The sequence below is a fragment of the Pseudophryne corroboree genome, chromosome 10 (assembly GCF_028390025.1).
Source record: "Pseudophryne corroboree isolate aPseCor3 chromosome 10, aPseCor3.hap2, whole genome shotgun sequence".
Classification (NCBI taxonomy): domain Eukaryota; kingdom Metazoa; phylum Chordata; class Amphibia; order Anura; family Myobatrachidae; genus Pseudophryne; species Pseudophryne corroboree.
The window spans coordinates 375,694,099-375,720,855 of NC_086453.1; the positions used below are offsets into that span (position 1 = coordinate 375,694,099).

General features: G+C 51.3%; 1 protein-coding gene across 1 annotated transcript in view; it reads left to right on the forward strand.

The window, feature by feature from the left end:
* The first annotated feature begins 22,467 nt into the window (after positions 1–22,467).
* CDON (cell adhesion associated, oncogene regulated) overlaps positions 22,468–26,757 on the forward strand; it is a 239,117-nt gene continuing 234,827 nt past the window's right edge. Inside the window, 1 exon segment of the mRNA XM_063943784.1 lies at positions 22,468–22,534. The gene's annotated coding sequence lies outside the window, so the exon portion shown is untranslated.

Consider the following 26,757-nt stretch of genomic DNA (forward strand, 5'->3'; position numbering starts at 1 on the left):
TTTGTCGATGGACTTTGTTTCCGATCTACCTATCTGCAACAAGTTTAATACCATCTGGGTGGTAGTTGACCGGTTCACCAAGATGGCACATTTCATCCCTCTCACCGGTCTTCCGTCAGCTTCCAAGTTGGCTCAAGTGTTTATACAAGAGATCTTCCGACTTCACGGTCTTCCTGAAGAGATCATCTCGGATCGTGGAGTACAATTTGTAGCCAAATTTTGGCGAAGTTTGTGTCAAGCCCTCCAAGTCAAGTTAAAGTTTTCCACGGCTTACCATCCTCAGACAAATGGTCAAACCGAGAGGGTGAATCAGGACTTGGAGGCCTTCCTCCGTATATATGTGTCTTCCTCTCAAGATGACTGGGTTCAACTCCTTCCTTGGGCCGAGTTCAGCCACAACAATCAATACCATTCCTCATCTTCTTCTACACCATTCTTCATTAATTATGGATTCCACCCTAAAGTCCCAGAATTCCAACCGCTTCCCGCAACTTCTGTTCCAGCAGTGGATGTCACCTTGCGTCAGTTTTCAAATAACTGGAGGAACGTCCGCGCAGCCCTGCTTAAAGCCTCATTCAGGTATAAGAAGTTTGCCGATAGGAAGCGTAGAGCGGTTCCTGCTCTCAAGGTGGGTGATCGTGTGTGGCTGTCCACGAAGAATTTGAGGTTGAGAGTTCCCAGCATGAAATTTGCACCTCGCTACATCGGACCCTTCAAGATTGAACAAGTCATCAATCCTGTTGCCTACAGGTTACAGTTACCATCCTTCTTGAAAATACCCAGGACATTTCATGTTTCTTTGTTGAAACCGCTGATCCTGAATCGGTTTCATTCCGCACTTCCTCCAGCTCCCAAAGTTCAGACTCAACGGGGAGTCGAGTACGAGGTGGCCAAGATTTTGGACTCACGTTTCCGTTACGGTCAGTTACAATACCTCATTGACTGGAAGGGCTATGGTCCTGAAGAACGCTCTTGGACCAATGCCTCAGACATCTCCTCAGACAAGGCTCCTGCCTTGGTCCGAAATTTCCACGCAAAGTTTCCTTTAAAGCCTAAGAAGTGTCCTGGGGCCACTCCTAAAGGGGGGGGGTGCTGTCACGATCCGGGTATCTGGACGCCATTACTTACCCTTCAGATGCCTCCTAAGGCTGGCTCAGCGCTCCAGGACCGGATCCCATCTGTTATCCTGATGTTTACATTCCTGCATCCTCTCCTGTCTCTCTGAGACGCGGTCACAGTAAACGCCATATTACATCTGGCATGGCGTCTCCCGCGGCCTCCGCCGCCGTCCCTGAGTTTCTGCATGCAAAGTGTCAGAGTGGCGATTACGTCAGCCGCGGCCTCCGCTGTGCCCGCGTGGTTTGGATGTGCATTCATCAGTCTGGCGTCTCCTGTCTCCTGTGGCCGGCGCCGCCATTGCTGCTTCAATTCTCACATGGATTACAAACCAAACTTCCCTCCAAGTGTCTGCATGGGCGCAGCCATCTTGGATTTTGTCATCTGATCATTTCCACCAATCTGCTGTCTGTATTGTTGATTTGCATAATTGCCTAGCCAACCCCTTCCTTGCTGCAGGTATAAGTAAGCTGTGCCTGAGCAAGGAAGGCGTCAGTGCTTTGGTTGTCTAACCTAGTTCCAGTTTGTCTCTCTCCTGTGGTTGTCTTCCAGGTTCCAGCTCCTGTCTCCAGACTTCTGCTATAGAGACCCGCACCAGCATTCCATCTGCGGTGTAGCCTGACTCTCCGATCCATTCTGGACTCACCTGTTTCCAGCTACAACAATCACCTGCTTCCAGCCCAGCTTCCAGCAGTGTATAGCTTCTCTTAAAGGGCCGGTGTCCTTTTCTGCAGTTTACCACTCTCCACCGGTATTATTATTTCACCGCTCTCAAACAATCACCTGCTTCCAGCCCAGCTTCCAGCAGTGTATAGCTTCTCTTAAAGGGCCGGTGTCCTTTTCTGCAGTTTACCACTCTCCACCGGTATTATTATTTCACCGCTCTCAAACTCCAAACTTCATTATTATTTCATCGCTCTCAAGTTCGTTTATTATTTAACTGGTTCCAGCCAGTATCCACTCCGTACCAACAACAGTCTGGTTCCAGCCAGTATCCACAGCAGCCGTTTTACCTTCAGCAGCCCAGCCTTTCCTGGAACATCAGCTGGTACGATCCTGGGTTCTCTCCATTGCTACAGTCAGGCCTGGTAAGGACTTTCCAACTAGAAGATTATAAGAACTGTCTCACACTACCAGTGCCTGTGGCCCTTGCCACCCTGTAGTACCCAGGAATTGTATTTATCCTCTGTTGACTTTTATGTTTCCTTTTACTGCTGCTGTGTTACGGAGTTTGTCATAATAAACATCATTGACTTTTATCCTGGTTGTCGTGGTCACGCCTTCGGGCAGTTATTCTACATGTTACTTACATGTCTAGGGGTCTGATACAACCTTCCAGGTTCCGTTACATCTCAGCCCCTACAACTGAGGCTGCCTCCCGTCAGCTCAGGCCCTCAGTTGTGACAGGGGCATTACTGTGTGGAATTATGTGTATAAATGCATTACTAATGTGTGGCATTATGTGTATAAGGTGCTCTACTATGTGGCGCTGAGTATAGAAAGGGCACTACTTAGTTGTATAATGTGAATAAAGAGCAATAGGGTGTGGTGTAATGTGAATAACGAGCAATCCAGTGTGATGTAATTTGAATAAGGGGCTCTACTGTGAGGAGTAACGTTTATAAGGTAAAGTGATACTACTGTGGGATGTAATATGAATTATGGACACTATCGCATGATCAAATGTGAATAAAGTTGCATTACTGTGTAGCGTAATTGGAATTGGGGTTACTATTGTCTGGCCATGCCCCTTGCCAACAAAAACACACCCCTTTTTGGGCTGTGCGCCAAATGTGCGAGCTGTTCATATTTAAAATATAGGGGGTACAAACACCAAAATAAGGACTGCTATGGGTGAGGGGTGATGGTGCTGGGAAAGAGGTGCAAGGTCAGAGACGGAACCAGCGGTGGTGCTAGGGGGCACCAGCTAAAATCTTGCCTAGGGCATCATATTGGTTAGGGCCGGCTCTGCTACTACTACTGGGTGGGCATTACATATAAGGATGCTACTACTACGGGTGGGGCATTACGTATAAGATGAATAAGATTGTGCTACATTGTGGCGTAATTTTGAATGGGGGTACTATTGTGTGGCTATGCCCCTTACTTGTGAGACTACACCCCTTTTCCCGGCGCGCGCCAAAGAAATATGGGAGTGCGCAAATTTATAGTTTGCAGGGGGGCGCCGAACACCCTAGCACCGGCCCTGTGTGGTGTAATGTGAATAAGGAGCAATTCAGTGTGATGTAATGTGAATAAGGGGCTCTACTGTGAGGAGTAACGTTTATAAGGTAAAGTGATACTACTGTGGGATGTAATATGAATTATGGACACTATCACATGATCAAATGTGAATAAAGTTGCAGTACTGTGTGGCGTAATTGGAATTGGGGTTACTATTGTGTGGCCATGCCCCTTGCCAGCAAGAAGATGCCCCTTTTTGGGCTGTGTGCCAAATGTGCGAACTGTTCCTATTTAAAATATAGGGGGTACAAGGACTGCTATGGGTGAGGGGTGATGGTGCTGGGAAAGAGGTGCAAGGTCACAGGCAGACCCAGCGGTGGTGCTAGGGGGCACCAGCCAAAATCTTGCCTAGGGCATCATATTGGTTAGGGCCGGCTCTGGCTGAAAGTATCCAGTTTCCCAGCGTTAAACCATTTCCACTGTACATATTGGGTGAGGATTATTTTTAGATATTGTAGAAATTGAGGTTTGGGATCAGAGCAGGGCTAGGGATAAAGTTTCATATAAACCAGGTTTGGGGACTTGGGGTAATCTGAAATAACAACATATTCCGAAATCTGAATTTTTTTAGCACCTTTTGCTTTCTGACGGTACAGTGTAGACAAACTTTGGGGTCTATTTACTAAGCCTTGGCTGAAGATAAAGTATCAGCCAATCAGCTCCTAACTGCCATGCCACGTCTGGGTTTAAAAAATGACAGTTAGGAGCTGATTGGCTGGTACTTTATCTTCATCCCCCTTATCTCCATTCAAGGCTTAGACCCTTTTGTTTAATTCACAACATTATTAAAAAAAAGATTGTATAGAATGATCTTCAGGCTGTGTGTATAAGGTGTATTTGTGCACTTGTTTAGACTTGGGTTCCATCCCCAAGATATCTCATTATGTTATGCAAATATTCCATAGTACGGAAAAATACAATATCCAAAATACTTCTGGTCCCCAGCATTTATTTGAGATATGGGAGTCTCCGCCTGCAATTATTGTTTCACTTGAACTTTTTGCATGAAAGAGAAGATATCTCCCACTGAAACCAGGGCTGGGCAGAAACTCTCCTTTACCAAGTGTAATGGTGGGCCCTTTCTCCCGACATCCCTTTGTCACAGTTGCCCTACTCTGACTTCATCTTGCCACTAAGCGGGCAGGGCCGCCATCAGGGGGGGAACTGCTGGTACTGGGCCCAGCCTGGCTCCTACAAGTAATAGAGTGAACTAGAGTAGCCCACTTAAGAACTACACATCCCAGCAGCCCTTGCTGTCCGGGACCAGACTAGTGTAAATGGTGCCTGCTGCAGCTCTTGTGAGACCAGCTGCTCTGGATGGGAGAAGAGGAGTCCTACTGGGAGGTGGCAGGCTGTCTGTGAGGAGAGGAGGAGGGCCTGGCACGATGCGTGGATATATAGATGACGATCGAGGCAAAAGGAAAATGGTGCAAACGTGACCACCCTCTCAACCCCCCCCCCCCCCCCCCACCACCACCACCACCACCACCACCACCACCACCAAGGTGAGTTCAAGTCTGTTGTATTTTAGTCTCCTCTCTCTTTCATTTCCCCATATCCCCTCTCTCTGTCTCTCTCTCTCTCTCTCTCTCTCTCACACATTTCCTTCTTTTCCTTCTATCTCTCTCAATCCCATTTCCCCTTATTCTCCCTCCCTAATCTCTCACTCCCATTCCACCCTATCATTCTCTCTCTCTTCCATCTCCTCCTATTCCTCCTCTCTCTCTCTGTCCCATTTCCCCCTATTCCTCCTCTCTCCCTCTCTCTCCCCAATCCCCCCCCATTCCTCCTTTATCCTGTTTCCCCCTGTTCCTCCTCTTTTTCCCATTTCCCATATTCCTCTCTCTCTCTCTTTCTTCTGTTTCCCCCTACTCCTCTTCTCTCTCTCTCTCTCATTTCCCCCTATTCCTTCTTTCTCTCTCCTGTTTCCCCATATTCCTCCTCTCTCTTTCTCTCCTATTTCTTCCTATTCCTCCTTTTTCTCTCTCTCTCTCTCTCTCTCTCGCTCTCTCTCTCTCCCTCCTATTTCCCCCTGTTCCTCCTATTGTTCCCGTTTCCCATATTCCTCCTCCCTCTCGATTGAGGCGAAAGGAAAAAAGGAAAATTGTGCAAACGTGACCACCCTCTCAATCCCCTTCCCCCACCACCATCACCACCAAGGTGAGTTCAAGTCCCCCTATTCCTCCTCACTCTCTCCCATCTCCCCCGATTACTCCTCACTCTCTCCCACCTCCCCCTATTCCTCCTCACTCTCTCCCATCTCCCCTTATTCCTCCTCACTCTCTCCCATCTCCCCCTATTGCTCCTCACTCTCTCCCATCTCCCCCTATTCCTCCTCACTCTCTCCCATCTCTCCCATCTCCCCCTATTCCTCCTCACTCTCTCCCATCTCCCCCTATTCCTCCTCACTCTCTCCCATCTCTCCCTATTCCTCCTCACTCTCTCCCATCTCCCCCTATTCCTCCTCACTCTCTCCCATCTCCCCCTATTCCTCCTCACTCTCTCCCATCTCTCCCATCTCCCCCTATTCCTCCTCACTCTCTCCCATCTCCCCCTATTCCTCCTCACTCTCTCCCATCTCTCCCATCTCCCCCTATTCCTCCTCACTCTCTCCCATCTCCCCCTATTGCTCCTCACTCTCTCCCATCTCCCCCTATTCCTCCTCACTCTCTCCCATCTCTCCCATCTCCCCCTATTCCTCCTCACTCTCTCCCATCTCTCCCATCTCCCCCTATTCCTCCTCACTCTCTCCCATCTCTCCCATCTCCCCCTATTCCTCCTCACTCTCTCCCATCTCCCCCTATTCCTCCTCACTCTCTCCCATCTCTCCCTATTCCTCCTCACTCTCTCCCATCTCCCCCTATTCCTCCTCACTCTCTCCCATCTCCCCCTATTCCTCCTCACTCTCTCCCATCTCTCCCATCTCCCCCTATTCCTCCTCACTCTCTCCCATCTCCCCCTATTCCTCCTCACTCTCTCCCATCTCTCCCATCTCCCCCTATTCCTCCTCACTCTCTCCCATCTCCCCCTATTCCTCCTCACTCTCTCCCATCTCCCCCTATTCCTCCTCACTCTCTCCCATCTCTCCCATCTCCCCCTATTCCTCCTCACTCTCTCCCATCTCCCCCTATTCCTCCTCACTCTCTCCCATCTCTCCCATCTCCCCCTATTCCTCCTCATTCTCTCCCATCTCCCCCTATTGCTCCTCACTCTCTCCCATCTCCCCCTATTCCTCCTCACTCTCTCCCATCTCTCCCATCTCCCCCTATTCCTCCTCACTCTCTCCCATCTCCCCCTATTCCTCTTCACTCTCTCCCATCTCCCCCTATTCCTCCTCACTCTCTCCCATCTCCCCCTATTCCTCCTCACTCTCTCCCATCTCCCCCTATTCCTCCTCACTCTCTCCCATCTCCCCCTATTCCTCCTCACTCTCTCCCATCTCCCCCTATTCCTCCTCACTCTCTCCCATCTCCCCCTATTCCTCCTCACTCTCTCCCATCTCCCCCTATTCCTCCTCACTCTCTCCCATCTCCCCCTATTCCTCCTCACTCTCTCCCATCTCCCCCTATTGCTCCTCACTCTCTCCCATCTCCCCCTATTGCTCCTCACTCTCTCCCATCTCCCCCTATTGCTCCTCACTCTCTCCCATCTCCCCCTATTCCTCCTCACTCTCTCCCATCTCTCCCATCTCCCCCTATTCCTCCTCACTCTCTACCATCTCCCCCTATTCCTCCTCACTCTCTCCCATCTCCCCCTATTGCTCCTCACTCTCTCCCCTCTCCCCCTATTGCTCCTCACTCTCTCCCATCTCCCCCTATTGCTCCTCACTCTCTCCCATCTCCCCCTATTCCTCCTCACTCTCTCCCATCTCCCCCTATACCTCCTCACTCTCTCCCATCTCTCCCTATTGCTCCTCACTCTCTCCCATCTCCCCCTATTCCTCCTCACTCTCTCCCATCTCCCCCTATTCCCCCTCACTCTCTCCCATCTCCCCCTATTCCTCCTCACTCTCTCCCATCTCCCCCTATTCCTCCTCACTCTCTCCCATCTCCCCTTATTCCTCCTCACTCTCTCCCATCTCCCCCTATTCCTCCTCACTCTCTCCCATCTCCCCTTATTCCTCCTCACTCTCTCCCATCTCCCCCTATTGCTCCTCACTCTCTCCCATCTCCCCCTATTGCTCCTCACTCTCTCCCATCTCCCCCTATTCCTCCTCACTCTCTCCCATCTCCCCCTATTCCTCCTCACTCTCTCCCATCTCCCCCGATTACTCCTCACTCTCTCCCACCTCCCCCTATTCCTCCTCACTCTCTCCCATCTCCCCTTATTCCTCCTCACTCTCTCCCATCTCCCCCTATTGCTCCTCACTCTCTCCCATCTCCCCCTATTCCTCCTCACTCTCTCCCATCTCCCCCGATTGCTCCTCACTCTCTCCCATCTCCCCCTATTCCTCCTCACTCTCTCCCATCTCCCCCTATTCCTCATCACTCTCTCCCATCTCCCCCTATTCCTCCTCACTCTCTCCCATCTCCCCCTATTCCTCCTCACTCTCTCCCATCTCCCCCTATTGCTCCTCACTCTCTCCCATCTCCCCCTATTCCTCCTCACTCTCTCCCATCTCCCCCTATTCCTCCTCACTCTCTCCCATCTCCCCCTATTGCTCCTCACTCTCTCCCATCTCCCCCGATTGCTCTTCACTCTCTCCCATCTCCCCCGATTGCTCCTCACTCTCTCCCATCTCCCCCTATTGCTCCTCACTCTCTCCCATCTACCCCTATTGCTCCTCACTCTCTCCCATCTCCCCCTATTCCTCCTCACTCTCTCCCATCTCCCCCTTATTACTCCTCACTCTCTCCCATCTCCCCTTATTGCTCCTCACTCTCTCCCATCTCCCCTTATTGCTCCTCACTCTCTCCCATCTCCCCCTATTGCTCCTCACTCTCTCCCATCTCCCCCGATTGCTCATCACTCTCTCCCATCTCCCCCTATTCCTCTTCACTCTCTCCCATCTCCCCCTATTCCTCCTCACTCTCTCCCATCTCCCCCTATTCCTCCTCACTCTCTCCCATCTCCCCCTATTCCTCCTCACTCTCTCCCATCTCCCCCTATTCCTCCTCACTCTCTCCCATCTCCCCCCTATTCCTCCTCACTCTCTCCCATCTCCCCCTATTCCTCCTCACTCTCTCCCATCTCCCCCTATTCCTCCTCACTCCCATCTACCCCTGTTGCTCCTCTCCCTCCGTCCCTCTATTCCGTCTCTCACCTTATACCTCCTCCTCCGCTCTCTCCCCCTATTTCACGGTCGGCCCTGGACTGGAGTCCCATCAGTCACTGGATATAATGTATGAACGTGTAAATATGAGGAAATACACATAATAAGCCATCTCTTATGGCTTTCTAATAACCTGCAATTGCTGTAGCCTCGTTTTGCTGCACTATTGGGCACTGAGATGGATTACAGCATCAGCATGTGTATCTAACCAACTAAATCGGGTGGGCAGGTTGTCCTAGTGACATAAATGGGGTCTACTTGCATTAAATAAATAAATTAAAAAAATGATCATGTCCTTTGACAAATGACCCCCCTCCCCAGTTCCAACACTTGTACAGGAGTCAGGAGATAAAGCGGTCTTCCGTCAGATCTACTATAGGATTGTCAGCCATAAGAACTCCAAGAGGAGTGGCTCCTGACAACCCAACAAGTGACTGACAACCAGAGGAAAATGAATGCATACAGCGCTGGGGTGATCAGCAATGGAATAAATAAAATCTGTATTTCTCACTGGATCCTCGGATTCAAAGGATTGAAGATTACAATCCTAAAGTAGTGAATGTTTCTGACGGAGACTCTTGTATAGGACCGGGTCACTTCTTGTCCACTGATCTGCTCCAGTTTCCACCCCTCATTATATGGAACTAATTGGTATTTTCTCACCAAACGGCTCCCACAGTAATTACATTTTAAGACTACTGTAATCTCACCTCCCCTACAGGCTGCTTTAATACCAGCGATTCTTGTAAAGCAAATTGTCTCTCTGAGCTGATTACTGAGGGGGAGCAGCGTGGTGACAGCCGGGCGATCGCAGGGCCACAGACACATGTCCTGTTTGCCAACTAAAAGTGTCTGCAGCTATAAAATGGCGTATTATTAATAGGCGCAGCGTATTTCTGTCACAGCGAAGCACAGGCAGCGCCCTGTAAGTACCGCCGTCACCTCAATTTTATACATGACCTGTGGAATCCTTTCTTTCCAGAACATTCACTGGTCACTTTGGTACATTTGCGCTGTATTGCACGTCAGCATAATTTGTCAGGTCATAATTTAACTGTACTGTCTGGGGTGAGATGTATCAACGCTTGGAGAGAGAGAAAGTACCAACCAATAAGCTTCTAGCTGCCGATTTTCAAGCACAGCCTGTAAAATGACCGAAGCTTGTTGATTGGTCCTTTATCTCTTTCCAATCAGCCAATCAGCTCCTAACTGCCATGTTACAGGATGTGTTTGAGAAATGACAGTTAGGAGCTGATTGGTTGGTACTTTATCACTGGGCAATGTATCACTCTCCAGGTTTGATAAATCTGGGCCTATATACAGTATAGTCCTTTGCTATAAATGAACTAGCCTTTTTCTTCCTTGAGCCGCGAAGGATTATCCTTCCCCCAAAGTGTCTGGCTCTGTTACTGGGAAGACACCATTCAGAAAGCGCAGTGTTCAGCCTCGCAATGCTTTGTAGCGCCAGATTGCAACATTTGCAGAAGTTTATACTAGTGACTGACATCGAATGGTTCGCCATCGACCGTTACAATCAATGGTGCCATTTGAAAACCATTGGCAGTTGAACCACCAGCGGGCAAAACAAGTGTGGACTTGTGATTATGGTGGGCCAATCAGAGAAGGAGGGCCGGGTTATGGGGTGGCCAGCGGGAGGATGGATAATCGATTTCCATGCCTACCTTATAACAACCGAGCGCAGGATTAAGTGAAGTAGATGCGCCAGTGCAATATTACTGAAATAAGATAAACGTGAGGGCACTTTATTAAACGTGGTAGTAGTCGGAGACTGGGCTTTGGTAGGAAATTCACACTTTTGCGCTGGGATCCTCAGAGTTTTATCACATAAAGGTTGGTTGGAGGGGACTGGAGGAGGATAAGGCGCAGCCTAGCCCTTTTCTGAGCTATGCATGACCGCTACGTGATGCGGACACGCCCCTCCCAGAGCAGAGAGACCACCTGACATGTCTACTTGCAGCAATAATGTGACTATTGAGCACACACGTGTTATGGGATAAGGAAATAATAAAATAATACTTGCATACTGTAGATGTAATCCTAAACTAGGAATATGACAGTTATTTCAAAAATGTGATAAATGTAAAGTAAGCTGCTCATGATGAGGCCTAGTTGACTCACAAACTGAATACTATGATTCGGCAATCCCTCATAGAAGGGTTCTTATGCTTTAAATAGCAAGAAAACTGTATCTCCTATATATTTACCTTAATCTGTGACTCTGTGCTCGTAACGCTGGGCGGAGTCACAGAGCTGGGCGGAGTCAACTGCATCTGCTGCAGGGAGCTACTCCATACCCAGCGCCAGCAGCAGTCAGGTGCAAGACCCTACCTTACAGTATAGGAGGTGAGGATGGCCACTAGCTGCCGGCTGCTGTGCCTGTCCTCCCCCCCAATCACCTGTGACAGCGGCCTGCGTGCTGTGCAGAGCGGGACCCGAAAAGGGGGCGGAGCTACGGCGTCACGAGGGGCGGAGCTACACGGAATAGAGGGGCGGAGCTACACGGGACCAGACAGCTGAACAGTGGTGGAATCAGCATTGCAGTGACGGCCAGCCAGACTTGGTAAGTGGAGGGTGAGAGAGAAATGTGTGTGTGTGTGTGTGTGTGTATAGTGGGTGTGTGTATATATGGTGGGGTGTGTGTGTGTTTGTATGTATGTGTGAATTGTGTGTGTGTGAGGTATGTCTGTGTGTGCGCACTTTATGGACGCCACTGCTGGGGGGCCCATTACATGCAAGGACGCTACTACTATAGGGGGGGCATTACGTATAAGGACGCTACTACTATAGGGGGGCATTACGTATAAGGACGCTACTACTATAGGGGGGGCATTACGTATAAGGACGCTACTACTGTAGGGGGGGCATTACGTATAAGGACGCTACTACTATGGGGGGGCATTACGTATAAGGACGCTACTAATATAGGGGGGCATTACGTATAAGGACGCTACTAATATAGGGGGGCATTACGTATAAGGACGCTACTACTATAGGGGGGGCATTACGTATAAGGACGCTACTACTATAGGGGGGCATTACGTATAAGGACGCTACTACTATAGGGGGGGCATTACGTATAAGGACGCTACTACTATAGGGGGGCATTACGTATAAGGACGCTACTACTATAGGGGGGGCATTACGTATAAGGACGCTACTACTATAGGGGGGGCATTACGTATAAGGACGCTACTAATATAGGGGGGCATTACGTATAAGGACGCTACTACTATAGGGGGGGCATTACGTATAAGGACGCTACTACTATAGGGGGGCATTACGTATAAGGACGCTACTACTATAGGGGGGGCATTACGTATAAGGACGCTACTACTATAGGGGGGGCATTACGTATAAGGACGCTACTACTGTAGGGGGGGCATTACGTATAAGGACGCTACTACTATGGGGGGGATTACGTATCAGGACGCTACTACTATGGGGGGGCATTACGTATAAGGACGCTACTACTATGGGGGGGCATTACGTATAAGGACGCTACTACTATAGGGGGACATTACGTATAAGGAGGCTACTAATACTGGGGGGCATTACATATAAGGACGCTACTACTGGGGGGGCATTATGTATAAGGACTCTATTACTTCTGGGGGGACATTATGTATAAGGACGGTGCTACTACTACTGGGAGGGCATTACATGTAAGGATGCTACTACTACTGGGGGGGCATTATGTATAAGGACGCTACTACTGGGAGGGCATTACATGTAAGGATGCTACTACTACTGGGGGGGCATTATGTATAAGGACGGTACTACTACTGGGGGCACATTATGTATAAGAATGCTACTACTACAGGGGTGGCATTACGTATTAGGACGCTACTATTACTGTTGGGGGGCATTACATATAACTGCTACTACTACTGGGGGGGCATTATGTATAAGGACACTACTACTATTGGGGGGGCATTATGTATAAGGATGCTACTACTACTGGGGGGGCATTATGTATAAGGATGCTGCTACTACTACTGGGGGGGCATTACGTATAAGGACGCTACTATTACTGTTGGGGAGCATTACATATAACTGCTACTACTACTGGGGGGGCATTATGTATAAGGACACTACTACTATTGGGGGGGCATTATGTATAAGGATGCTACTACTACTGGGGGGGGCATTACGTATAAGGACGCTACTATTACTGTTGGGGGCATTACATATTACTGCTACTACTACTGGGGGGGCATTATGTATAAGGACACTACTACTACGGGTGGGGCATTACGTATAAGGATGCTACTATTACTGTTGTGGGGCATTACATATAACTGCTACTACTACTGGGGGGGCATTATGTATAAGGACACTACTACTATTGGGGGGGCATTATGTATAAGGACGCTACTACTACTGGGGGGGCATTATGTATAAGGATGCTACTACTACTGGGGGGGCATTATGTATAAGGATGCTACTACTACTGGGGGGGCATTATGTATAAGGATGCTACTACTACTGGGGGGGCATTACGTATAAGGACGCTACTATTACTGTTGGGGGGCATTACATATTACTGCTACTACTACTGGGGGGGCATTATGTATAAGGACACTACTACTACGGGTGGGGCATTACGTATAAGGATGCTACTATTACTGTTGTGGGGCATTACATATAACTGCTACTACTACTGGGGGGGCATTATGTATAAGGACACTACTACTATTGGGGGGGCATTATGTATAAGGACGCTACTACTACTGGGGGGGCATTATGTATAAGGATGCTACTACTACTGGGGGGGCATTATGTATAAGGATGCTACTACTACTGGGGGGGCATTATGTATAAGGACACTACTACTATTGGGGGGGCATTACGTATATGGACGCTACTACTACGGGTGGGGCATTACGTATAAGGACGCTACTACTACGGGTGGGGCACGCTAGCTCAGGCACCGCTAGATCAGCATCTGCAGCATACACACAAGGGCTGCCATGCTCAGCGGCAAGCGGTGCGGAGCATGTGCAGCGGGACAGCGCCAGGACGGGACACGCACTAATCAACATTGCTGCTGGGCCGGAGCTCCCTCCGTCTGCAGCCTAAGGACGCGCGCCGCACCTCTCCAGGGAAACACCATGCCTGCCCGCCCACAGGGCTCCGGACGCTTACCTATGCTCCGCGATCACAGCAGCTGACGCTGCCAGGCAGGATGGAGGAATGACGCCCGTCAGACGGGGCGGACAGTGTGCGGCGGAACGGGGCCAGGAAGGAATGCTGACCACGACCCATTGCTGCTGGGTCTGAGCTCCCTCCCTCTGCAGTCACCATCTCACAGCAGCAGCCTGGAGGTTAGTGGCCACCACGACCCGCACATCCTTACCTCACATATACCTCACATATACCTCACATATACCTCACATACCTCACATGTACCTCACATATACCTCACATACCTCACACATGAGAGCAAAGGTACACACACTGTGACATCACACCTGTAGCCCACCCCTATATCTGCTAAGTACTCCCTATGCCCTGTCACCCTCATCCTGCTCTCTAACTGCCTGTCTGTGTACTGGCCTTCACCCCTCTCACACCATCACCAACCCTCACTAACTACCACAGAGACTATGTGCACTGATATCTGCCCCCCCACCACCTGCAGCGCCCCTGGACCCCTCCCCATCCCCCGCAAACCCCCGCACCTGCCCCTCCACCACCCGTGGCACCCCCACCCACTGCGCCTTCGGACCCCCTACCCCACCCGCAGTGTCTTCCAAACCCCTCCCCCATCTGCAGCAGCCCCTCCCCCACTCCCCCATCCGCAGCACCCCCGGACCCATCCCCTGCACCCCCTCCCCTCCAGCAACAGCAACACTTTCGGTCCCACTACCCCACCCGCAGCACTCACCCCACCACCAACCACTCCACCTGCGGACCCCCTACACCACCTGCTCCTCCACCACCTACAGCCCCTCCCGATCCACCGCACCCTCACCCCCCTCCCTCCCTCCCCCACCCGCAGCGCCTCCAGGCCCCCTACCTCACCCGCAACACCTGCACCCTTCTCCACCAGCAGCGCCTCCGGAACCCCTCCCCCATCCGCAACAGCCCCTCCCCCGCCTCCCCCACCCACAGCACCCCCACCCCTCCCGCATCCCCTGACCCCCTCCCCATCCGCTGAACCCCCGCATTCACCCCTCCCCCATCCGCTGCACCCACTGAACCATCCCCTACACCCCCACCTCTCCAGCAACCGCAACACCTTCGGACCCACTACCCCACCCTCAGCACCCACCCCTCCACCACCCACTGCACCTCCGGACCTCCTACACCACCTGCAGCCCCTCCCCATCCACCGCACCCCCACCCGCAGCGCCTCCAGGCCCCCTACCTCACCCGCAACACCTGCACCCTTCCACCCTGCAGCGCCTCCGGAACCCCTCCCTCATCCGCAACAGCCCCTCTGCCGCCTCTCCCCCACCCACAGCACCTCACCTCTCCCACACTCCCGGACCACCTCCACCATCCGCTGCACCCCCGCACCCACCCGCGCACACACCCCTCCACCACCTGCAGCACCTCCAGACCCCCTCCCCCATCCACCGCAAATCCACACACCTGTCCCTCCACCACCCGTGGCACCCCCACCCACAGCACCTACGGACCCCACACCTCAACACACACGGACCCTCCCTCCTCCGGACCCCTAACCCCATTCACTGCACCCCCCCCTCTCCCACCCGCAACGCCTTTACACCTCCTACCCACCCGCCACACCCTTTCCCACCCGCAGGACCTCTGGAACCCCTCCCCCATCCAGCCCAGCATCTGCCCCTCCCCCACCTCCCCCTCCCCCACACACAACGCCCCCCCGGCCCCCTCCCCCGGTACCCACCCGCGGTGCCTCCAGACCCCCTATGCCACCCGCCCCTCCACCACCTACATCACCTCCGGACCCCATCCGCCACACCCCGCATCTGGCTCTCCCCCGCCCGCTGCACCTTTGGATCCCCTACCCCACCCACGCAGCAGACCCTTCCCAATCCGCATCGCCTACACCATTCGCAACAGCACCGCACCCGCCACTCCCCCACCCACGTTACCCCCGCATCCACCCCTCCCCCACCCACCGCGCCCCCTGGACACCTCCCCCATCCACTGCACACCCGCACCCACCCCTTCCCCATCTGCAGCGCCTTCGGAACCCCTCCTCCATCCAAAACAGCCCTGCAGCTGCCATCCCCCACCTGCGACACCCCTGCTCCTACCCCACCCACAGCGCCTTCATACCCCCTCCCCCATCCGCGGTCCCCACTCCCCAAACCCCTTACTGTTGCAAGGGACTACGCCCCCTTCATCATCGGACGCCCTTTCATTGTGCAATATTCAAACACTAACAAAACTAGGAATGCAGGTAATACTCCATATATTGAACCCCAGAAAGGCGTGCAGGGGTTAAGGGGGCGTAGCCCCTTCCGACGGTGTGAAGAGCGCCCGTAGGGCGCGATGAAGCACCTAGTTATAATATATGTATGCATCTAAGTCACTGGCCATCATTCCGAGTTGATCGCTCGCTAGCTGCTTTTAGCAGCATTGCACACGCTAGGCCGCCGCCCTCTGGGAGTGTATCTTAGCTTAGCAGAATAGCGAATGAAAGATTAGCAGAATTGCTACTAAATAATTCCCTGCAGTTTCTGAGTAGCTCCAGACCTACTCCTAGATTTTGATCACCTCAGTGCGTTTAGTTCCTGGTTTGACGTCACAAACACGCCCTGCGTTCGGCCAGCCACTCCCCCGTTTCTCCAGCCACTCCTGCGTTTTTACCTGGCACGCCTGCGTTTTTTAGCACACTCCCTGAAAATGCTAAGTTACCACCCAGAAACACCCACTTCCTGTCAATCACACTACGATCACTCGAGCGATGAAAAAACGTCACTCGAGCTTGTGTAAATCTACAAAGTTTTGTGTGAAAGTACTTAGCGCATGCGCGCTGCGTACCATGCGCATGCGCATTTTCCACCTAATCGCTGCATTGCGAAAAACGACAACGAGCGAACAACTCGGAATGACCACCACTGTGCCTAGCTTTCCTTCTATAAGTCATTATCTCCTTTTCAAAGACACTCTGGACTGCAAACAAGCATGGCTGCCAGAAGGTAACCGCTCTCAGCATGTCATGTCATGGCGCTGAGGAGGTTGGGGGAGGATATAAAGCCATACAAAGAGTTGTACTCATCTGCGTATGCGCCTAGATTCAAAAGATGCTTTTGCGAACAGACGGACCCTGCGCAAGGGGTGGTGCCACCAATTGCATCATCATGATCCCGCCCTGCTATAAAATACTGCAATACTTGCCATTAGTGGGAGGTGGCGGGGCCATAGTTGCTCAACTGACAGAGAATTGCATCACCGTGGCACTGCCCTGCCCACGTTACTGCAGGGAAGGGATGTCTATTTGGGGGAAGGGGGGGAGTAGTGTGCTTTTGCTGCCCTTCAATTCAGTATGTCATCACGTACATATGTGTCCTCCTCATATGCTTATTGCATTTGTACCATTTGTACGTTCTCCGACATTAAACATCTTATGGCCGCTGACAATTTAGCAGGCGACGTCACAGGCCGGCCCCCCGGAAATGGCCATGACATGTCTGCGTTTCCCCATCCCCCTCCCCCCCCCCCCCCCCCAACGACGTGTCGCCACCCCCCGGATGCCCATTGCCTGTCAATCACCATACGAACATATCCTTCCGGGGTGTGAACGCATGGTGAAGGGTCATAAACGCGCACTATGGCCGGTACGCATGTGTAGACCGCACGGACATGGCTGCTGCATGCGAACGCAGCGGTTGCGGCCATTTCTGAATAACGCCCTTAGGGCCTAATTGAGCTTGGATCGCTGTTAAAGCTGAAATTGCAATTTTCTGAAAACCGCTACAGCTAAAAATTGCATGTGAAGAGCCGCCCAGAAATAGTAAAAGACGCCGTCCAATTAGGCATCTGCAGAATTGTGATCCATACGCAAAAGTACCGTCGACAGTAGCGGTTGACCCCTGCCTACAGTACGCAACATAATGCAATTGCACAGGACGCCATGTTTTTCATTGCAGCAATTGCAGCTGACTTCAGATGCGCGCCCCAAATGCGGCCAATGACATCCTTGCGTTTTCCCAACCACTCTCCACAAACGACATGTGACCATCCACATATGGTCACTTCCTGTCAATCACTTTGCGGTTGCATTTCACCTAGCCTGTGATTGCAGAGCGACCTCCCTTTGGTCTAAGCACATGCGCAATGAGTTCGCAGCACATGCGCAGTCTGACAATAATCGTCCAATTAGCGTTTTTGCAATTTAGCAGTCCTTACTGAATTAGGCCCTTAGGGGGTAATTCAGACCTGATCGCTGGGCAGTGATTTTTGCAGCGCTGCGATCAGATAGTCGCCGCCCATAGGGGAATGTATTTTAGCTGTGCAAGTGTGCGATCGCATGTGTAGCCGAGCGGTACAAACAGGTCTTGTGCAGTCTCTGCGCAGCCCAGGACTTACTCAGCCGCTGCGATCACTTCAGCCTGTCCGGGGCCGGAATTGACGTCAGACACCCGCCCTGCAAACGCCTGGACACGCCTGCGTTTTTCCAAACACTCCCTAAAAAAGGTCAGTTGCCACCCACAAACGCCTTCTTCCTGTCAATCTCCTTGCGATCGGCTGTGCGAATGGATTCTTCGCACTAACCCATCGCTGAGCGGCGGTCCGCTTTGTACCCATGCGACGCGCCTGCGCAATGCGGCGCATGCGCAGTTTAGACCTGATCTCCCGCTGTATGAAAATGCAGCCTAGCGATCAGGTCTGAATGACCCCCTTAGTGCAAAGGAATTGGTACAAAGCCGCAGATAAGAAGAACGATACATGTGGTGAAACATGCCGTGGCTATCTCGTATCGGACATACGTATTTTGCTTTTATACGCAGGTTAGCACCCAAGTCTCAGACAGCAGCCAGCACAGTATGCAGGGCACCCGTTCATTGTAACTCTGTCACATTATCGATGCAACAAATAGGAATATTTAGTGTCTGTGGCGAGATGCATGGTGCGGCTTAGTTGCGAAGTCTGTAGTGCGTCAAACAGGGTTGTATGGCGTGATCTGAGGATCAGTGTGGACACGTCGGTAATTTCTTATGAATACGACACCTTTGTAGCTGAAAAACCGCAACAATCAAGCGATTCTGTTTGCCACGGCACGATCGCCGTTTAATAGATACGAGAAATACCAAAAACGGAGAAATAACAGCTGGCTAACGCCGCACGTGACCAGTGTCCCTGTGCTGTAGAACCAGGCTGAGGGCCCCAATCTGCCCCTTTCTGGCCAGGGACCTTTGTCTCCAGAAGTGACAATACCCGCTCACGTTTCCATTAAGCGTACTGCCAGACGTAAGTGTACGAGCTGCGCTGCGACGCCTCAAGTGGAAACAGACCTGTCACCAGTCCCCTCAGGAGAGATGTCTGGGAAAGCGATCCATACTGAGCCAGGCAGTGGGCGGACGTCATCGATCTCATCCAGCAACAGATCGTCATGAGGAATTGCGTAAATGTCCCAATGGACCAGAGGGAGTCATTCGCTGCTCAGACTGTACTGGCTCTGGGCCTTGAGCTCGTGCCATAAATAAATGATATTAGCCTGAGCTGAACACTTTAAAGCCTGCTGGGTAACACTACTCTGCAGACTATCGCTCGCAGAGTCCGCAATGTATTCCTGACAGGATATTTCTTGTTATAATCTTATCTGTAGATGTTTTATTCCATTTCACAAACTGAGGAGCCCAGACGATGATGGAACGCTCCCCTGTGCAGGGCCTGGAGCTGATATGAATGAAATGCTCCAGGAATGTATGGGAAGGCAGGGGGAGTTTTACCCAGCGCACTCCGGAGTGCTGCGTTCCCCAACCTGCCAGTCTCTGCATTACAGGAGATAACGTTCCGGCTTCTCCATAACTCAGGCTGGAGTGGGAGAAACGCTGAAAGAGAGCTTTGACTTTCTGCTAAAAAGCAGAATCTGCTACTGATTGAGTCGCATGCTGGGGTCCGCCCAGCACAGGGCAGACCCGCCCAGGCTAATGGCCGCCAGCGATGCAATTGAATTGCGATCGCATCGCCGACCCTGCAAAGCTAGGGCAGCCTAGCTGCAAAGGCAGGCGCCCACCCGCCATATTTTGCGCCGCAGCAGCCACGTGTGCCCCGAAAATGGCCCAGACCCGCCTGTGTTCCTGTCGACGCGCCCCTGCAACGCCACTTTTGCGGACCCTGACCATCCCGTGAACACCTCTGCCTGTCAATCAGGCAAAGGCGTTCGCATTAATGCAATCGCATGGGGCAGGCAGCGCACGCGCAGAAAGGGGACTTTGGGGGTCATTCCGAGTTGATCGCTCACTAGTTTTTAGCAGCCGTGCAAACGTATAGTCGTCGCCCACGGGGGAGTGTATTTTCACTTTGAGAGTGTGCGAACGCATGTGCAGCTGAGCTCTGCAAAAACATTATGTGCAGTTTCTGAGTTGCCCAGGAATTACTCAGCCGCTGCGATAACTTCAGCCTATCCGGGCCCGGAATTGACATCAGACACCCGCCCTGCAAACGCCTGGACGCCTTTTTCCAAACACTCCCAGAAAACGGTCAGTTGTCACCCACAAACGCCCTCTTCCTGTCAATCTCCTTGAGATCGGCTGTGCGAATGGACTCTTAGACACAGAAGCTGCAATTATCTGCATATTTTAAGGAAAATAAAACTGTGCTGGTCAGGACAGAGAAATGACCCTCATGATAAACAAGAGTACATTTACAAAGTCACAGCGGGGCCCCGCTAAGTTCTAGAAGGCCAGGGCCCCTCCTTTCCCCATGCCAGTACTACTGTGCATGCAGAGTGGACTCCTTGGGCCAGCTAGCGGTGGGCATGGGTGGTCATTCTGAGTTGATCGCTAGCTGCATTCGTTCGCTGTGCAATGATGAGGCAAAAAAACGGCACTTCTGCGCATGCGTATGCGGCGTAATGCGCATGCACGAAGTAATATTACAACGACTGATGTAGTTTCACACAGGGTCTAGCGATGCTTTTCAGTCACACTGCTGACCGCAGAGTGATTGACAGGAAGTGGGCGTTTCTTGGTGTCAACTGACCGTTTTCAGGGAGTGTTAGAAAAAACGCAGGCGTGCCAGGAAAAACGCAGGCGTGGCTGGGCGAACGCTGGGTGGGTTTGTGACGTCAAAACAGGAACTGAACAGTCTGAAGTGATCGCAAGCGCTGAGTAGGTTTTGAGCTACTCTAAAACTGCACAAAATAAATTTGTCGCCGCTCTGCGATCCTTTCGTTCGCACTTCTGCTAAGCTAAAATACACTCCCAGTGGGCGGCGGAATAGCGTTTGCACGGCTGCTAAAAACAGCTAGCGAGCGAACAACTTGGAATGACCACCATGGACCCTTGCAGCCATAAAGTAAAATTTCCCATCCATTGAAGTTCTCTTCTCATGTCACACACAGACCTTCAGGAAACCTGTACATTATTGATGCGATGGGTAACTTGCCAAATTAATATATCAAACGCCTTGGCCTCAAGGTGAATACTTCTCGCAATGCTAAACTGTGGATGGGTTTGAGGAGCTCAATCGGGCAGAAACTGGAAGGTCTTACACCCGCCCCGCATGACTTCTCTGCTACGTATCCAGCACCACGTTGGCAAAACATTGGTTTAGATCGACCTCTTTTTATCTCTGCATTTAATAACTAGGTAAAATCTTTATCTCGGTGCCAATTTGAGGATTGCCTGCCAAGACTGGCTGCACACATCAGCGCACAGATGTGAGTTACTGCGGAACGCCACCTGGAAGTAATGAGCAGATGTCAATAAATATTCCGATCTGTGATGTCATTCCACGTATTCAGCCCTTTGATCAGGCGCTAATGGCTGACTCTACTACGTCTGCTAGAGCACATGTTCTAGGCTTGTTTGGAAAGTAATTGTACAGCTACAGTTATATGGGGTTATCTAGATATCCTGACTTAATGAACCGTTGAGGGCAGATTTAAAATTGCACGAAAGAAGGTTTTGTCGATGGGCTGCGCAATTGTTCTCACTGCGCGTGTGTAAGAGCCAACATATGCAACTATGGCTGACTGTACGCATCTCAGGCGCATCCGAGTGTTGATACTGACTGGTCACACATAGCAGGCCCGGATTAAGCCTTCGGGGGCCCCGGGGCAATTAGGACAGGGGATCCCTGGTGGAGGGGGAGGGTGTATATTAGACTGTGCATACCCCCCAACATGACCCATTCTGGGAGGGACAAAATGCTCTCTACCTTAACTTCCCTATTAATATATGATTGGCATCACCTGTGTAGAACTATTTCATTAATAAAAAGGATATTCCAACAAAAATGATTACAATTATTTATTAAGAGGGAACTCCAGGTCGAGAGCATTTTGTTCCTCCTGGAATGGGTCATGTTAGGATGTTTGGATTGTGTACATTAAATATAAACCAATCTCCTATATATTTACCTTAATCTGTGACTCTGTGCTCGTAACGCTGGGCGGAGTCACAGAGCTGGGCGGAGTCAACTGCATCTGCTGCAGGGAGCTACTCCATACCCAGCGCCAGCAGCAGTCAGGTGCAAGACCCTACCTTACAGTATAGGAGGTGAGGATGGCCACTAGCTGCCGGCTGCTGTGCCTGTCCTCCCCCCCAATCACCTGTGACAGCGGCCTGCGTGCTGTGCAGAGCGGGACCCGAAAAGGGGGCGGAGCTACGGCGTCACGAGGGGCGGAGCTACACGGAATAGAGGGGCGGAGCTACACGGGACCAGACAGCTGAACAGTGGTGGAATCAGCATTGCAGTGACGGCCAGCCAGACTTGGTAAGTGGAGGGTGAGAGAGAAATGTGTGTGTGTGTGTGTGTGTGTGTGTATAGTGGGTGTGTGTATATATGGTGGGGTGTGTGTGTGTTTGTATGTATGTGTGAATTGTGTGTGTGTGAGGTATGTCTGTGTGTGCGCACTTTATGGACGCCACTGCTGGGGGGCCCATTACATGCAAGGACGCTACTACTATAGGGGGGGCATTACGTATAAGGACGCTACTACTATAGGGGGGCATTACGTATAAGGACGCTACTACTATAGGGGGGGCATTACGTATAAGGACGCTACTACTGTAGGGGGGGCATTACGTATAAGGACGCTACTACTATGGGGGGGCATTACGTATAAGGACGCTACTAATATAGGGGGGCATTACGTATAAGGACGCTACTAATATAGGGGGGCATTACGTATAAGGACGCTACTACTATAGGGGGGGCATTACGTATAAGGACGCTACTACTATAGGGGGGCATTACGTATAAGGACGCTACTACTATAGGGGGGGCATTACGTATAAGGACGCTACTACTATAGGGGGGCATTACGTATAAGGACGCTACTACTATAGGGGGGGCATTACGTATAAGGACGCTACTACTATAGGGGGGGCATTACGTATAAGGACGCTACTAATATAGGGGGGCATTACGTATAAGGACGCTACTACTATAGGGGGGGCATTACGTATAAGGACGCTACTACTATAGGGGGGCATTACGTATAAGGACGCTACTACTATAGGGGGGGCATTACGTATAAGGACGCTACTACTGTAGGGGGGGCATTACGTATAAGGACGCTACTACTATGGGGGGGCATTACGTATAAGGACGCTACTAATATAGGGGGGCATTACGTATAAGGACGCTACTAATATAGGGGGGCATTACGTATAAGGACGCTACTACTATAGGGGGGGCATTACGTATAAGGACGCTACTACTATAGGGGGGCATTACGTATAAGGACGCTACTACTATAGGGGGGGCATTACGTATAAGGACGCTACTACTATAGGGGGGCATTACGTATAAGGACGCTACTACTATAGGGGGGGCATTACGTATAAGGACGCTACTACTATAGGGGGGGCATTACGTATAAGGACGCTACTAATATAGGGGGGCATTACGTATAAGGACGCTACTACTATAGGGGGGGCATTACGTATAAGGACGCTACTACTATAGGGGGGCATTACGTATAAGGACGCTACTACTATAGGGGGGGCATTACGTATAAGGACGCTACTACTGTAGGGGGGGCATTACGTATAAGGACGCTACTACTATGGGGGGGCATTACGTATAAGGACGCTACTAATATAGGGGGGCATTACGTATAAGGACGCTACTAATATAGGGGGGCATTACGTATAAGGACGCTACTACTATAGGGGGGGCATTACGTATAAGGACGCTACTACTATAGGGGGGCATTACGTATAAGGACGCTACTACTATAGGGGGGGCATTACGTATAAGGACGCTACTACTATAGGGGGGCATTACGTATAAGGACGCTACTACTATAGGGGGGGCATTACGTATAAGGACGCTACTACTATAGGGGGGGCATTACGTATAAGGACGCTACTAATATAGGGGGGCATTACGTATAAGGACGCTACTACTATAGGGGGGGCATTACGTATAAGGACGCTACTACTATAGGGGGGCATTACGTATAAGGACGCTACTACTATAGGGGGGGCATTACGTATAAGGACGCTACTACTATAGGGGGGGCATTACGTATAAGGACGCTACTACTGTAGGGGGGGCATTACGTATAAGGACGCTACTACTATGGGGGGGATTACGTATCAGGACGCTACTACTATGGGGGGGCATTACGTATAAGGACGCTACTACTATGGGGGGGCATTACGTATAAGGACGCTACTACTATAGGGGGACATTACGTATAAGGAGGCTACTAATACTGGGGGGCATTACATATAAGGACGCTACTACTGGGGGGGCATTATGTATAAGGACTCTATTACTTCTGGGGGGACATTATGTATAAGGACGGTGCTACTACTACTGGGAGGGCATTACATGTAAGGATGCTACTACTACTGGGGGGGCATTATGTATAAGGACGCTACTACTGGGAGGGCATTACATGTAAGGATGCTACTACTACTGGGGGGGCATTATGTATAAGGACGGTACTACTACTGGGGGCACATTATGTATAAGAATGCTACTACTACAGGGGTGGCATTACGTATTAGGACGCTACTATTACTGTTGGGGGGCATTACATATAACTGCTACTACTACTGGGGGGGCATTATGTATAAGGACACTACTACTATTGGGGGGGCATTATGTATAAGGATGCTACTACTACTGGGGGGGCATTATGTATAAGGATGCTGCTACTACTACTGGGGGGGCATTACGTATAAGGACGCTACTATTACTGTTGGGGAGCATTACATATAACTGCTACTACTACTGGGGGGGCATTATGTATAAGGACACTACTACTATTGGGGGGGCATTATGTATAAGGATGCTACTACTACTGGGGGGGGCATTACGTATAAGGACGCTACTATTACTGTTGGGGGCATTACATATTACTGCTACTACTACTGGGGGGGCATTATGTATAAGGACACTACTACTACGGGTGGGGCATTACGTATAAGGATGCTACTATTACTGTTGTGGGGCATTACATATAACTGCTACTACTACTGGGGGGGCATTATGTATAAGGACACTACTACTATTGGGGGGGCATTATGTATAAGGACGCTACTACTACTGGGGGGGCATTATGTATAAGGATGCTACTACTACTGGGGGGGCATTATGTATAAGGATGCTACTACTACTGGGGGGGCATTATGTATAAGGATGCTACTACTACTGGGGGGGCATTACGTATAAGGACGCTACTATTACTGTTGGGGGGCATTACATATTACTGCTACTACTACTGGGGGGGCATTATGTATAAGGACACTACTACTACGGGTGGGGCATTACGTATAAGGATGCTACTATTACTGTTGTGGGGCATTACATATAACTGCTACTACTACTGGGGGGGCATTATGTATAAGGACACTACTACTATTGGGGGGGCATTATGTATAAGGACGCTACTACTACTGGGGGGGCATTATGTATAAGGATGCTACTACTACTGGGGGGGCATTATGTATAAGGATGCTACTACTACTGGGGGGGCATTATGTATAAGGACACTACTACTATTGGGGGGGCATTACGTATATGGACGCTACTACTACGGGTGGGGCATTACGTATAAGGACGCTACTACTACGGGTGGGGCACGCTAGCTCAGGCACCGCTAGATCAGCATCTGCAGCATACACACAAGGGCTGCCATGCTCAGCGGCAAGCGGTGCGGAGCATGTGCAGCGGGACAGCGCCAGGACGGGACACGCACTAATCAACATTGCTGCTGGGCCGGAGCTCCCTCCGTCTGCAGCCTAAGGACGCGCGCCGCACCTCTCCAGGGAAACACCATGCCTGCCCGCCCACAGGGCTCCGGACGCTTACCTATGCTCCGCGATCACAGCAGCTGACGCTGCCAGGCAGGATGGAGGAATGACGCCCGTCAGACGGGGCGGACAGTGTGCGGCGGAACGGGGCCAGGAAGGAATGCTGACCACGACCCATTGCTGCTGGGTCTGAGCTCCCTCCCTCTGCAGTCACCATCTCACAGCAGCAGCCTGGAGGTTAGTGGCCACCACGACCCGCACATCCTTACCTCACATATACCTCACATATACCTCACATATACCTCACATACCTCACATGTACCTCACATATACCTCACATACCTCACACATGAGAGCAAAGGTACACACACTGTGACATCACACCTGTAGCCCACCCCTATATCTGCTAAGTACTCCCTATGCCCTGTCACCCTCATCCTGCTCTCTAACTGCCTGTCTGTGTACTGGCCTTCACCCCTCTCACACCATCACCAACCCTCACTAACTACCACAGAGACTATGTGCACTGATATCTGCCCCCCCACCACCTGCAGCGCCCCTGGACCCCTCCCCATCCCCCGCAAACCCCCGCACCTGCCCCTCCACCACCCGTGGCACCCCCACCCACTGCGCCTTCGGACCCCCTACCCCACCCGCAGTGTCTTCCAAACCCCTCCCCCATCTGCAGCAGCCCCTCCCCCACTCCCCCATCCGCAGCACCCCCGG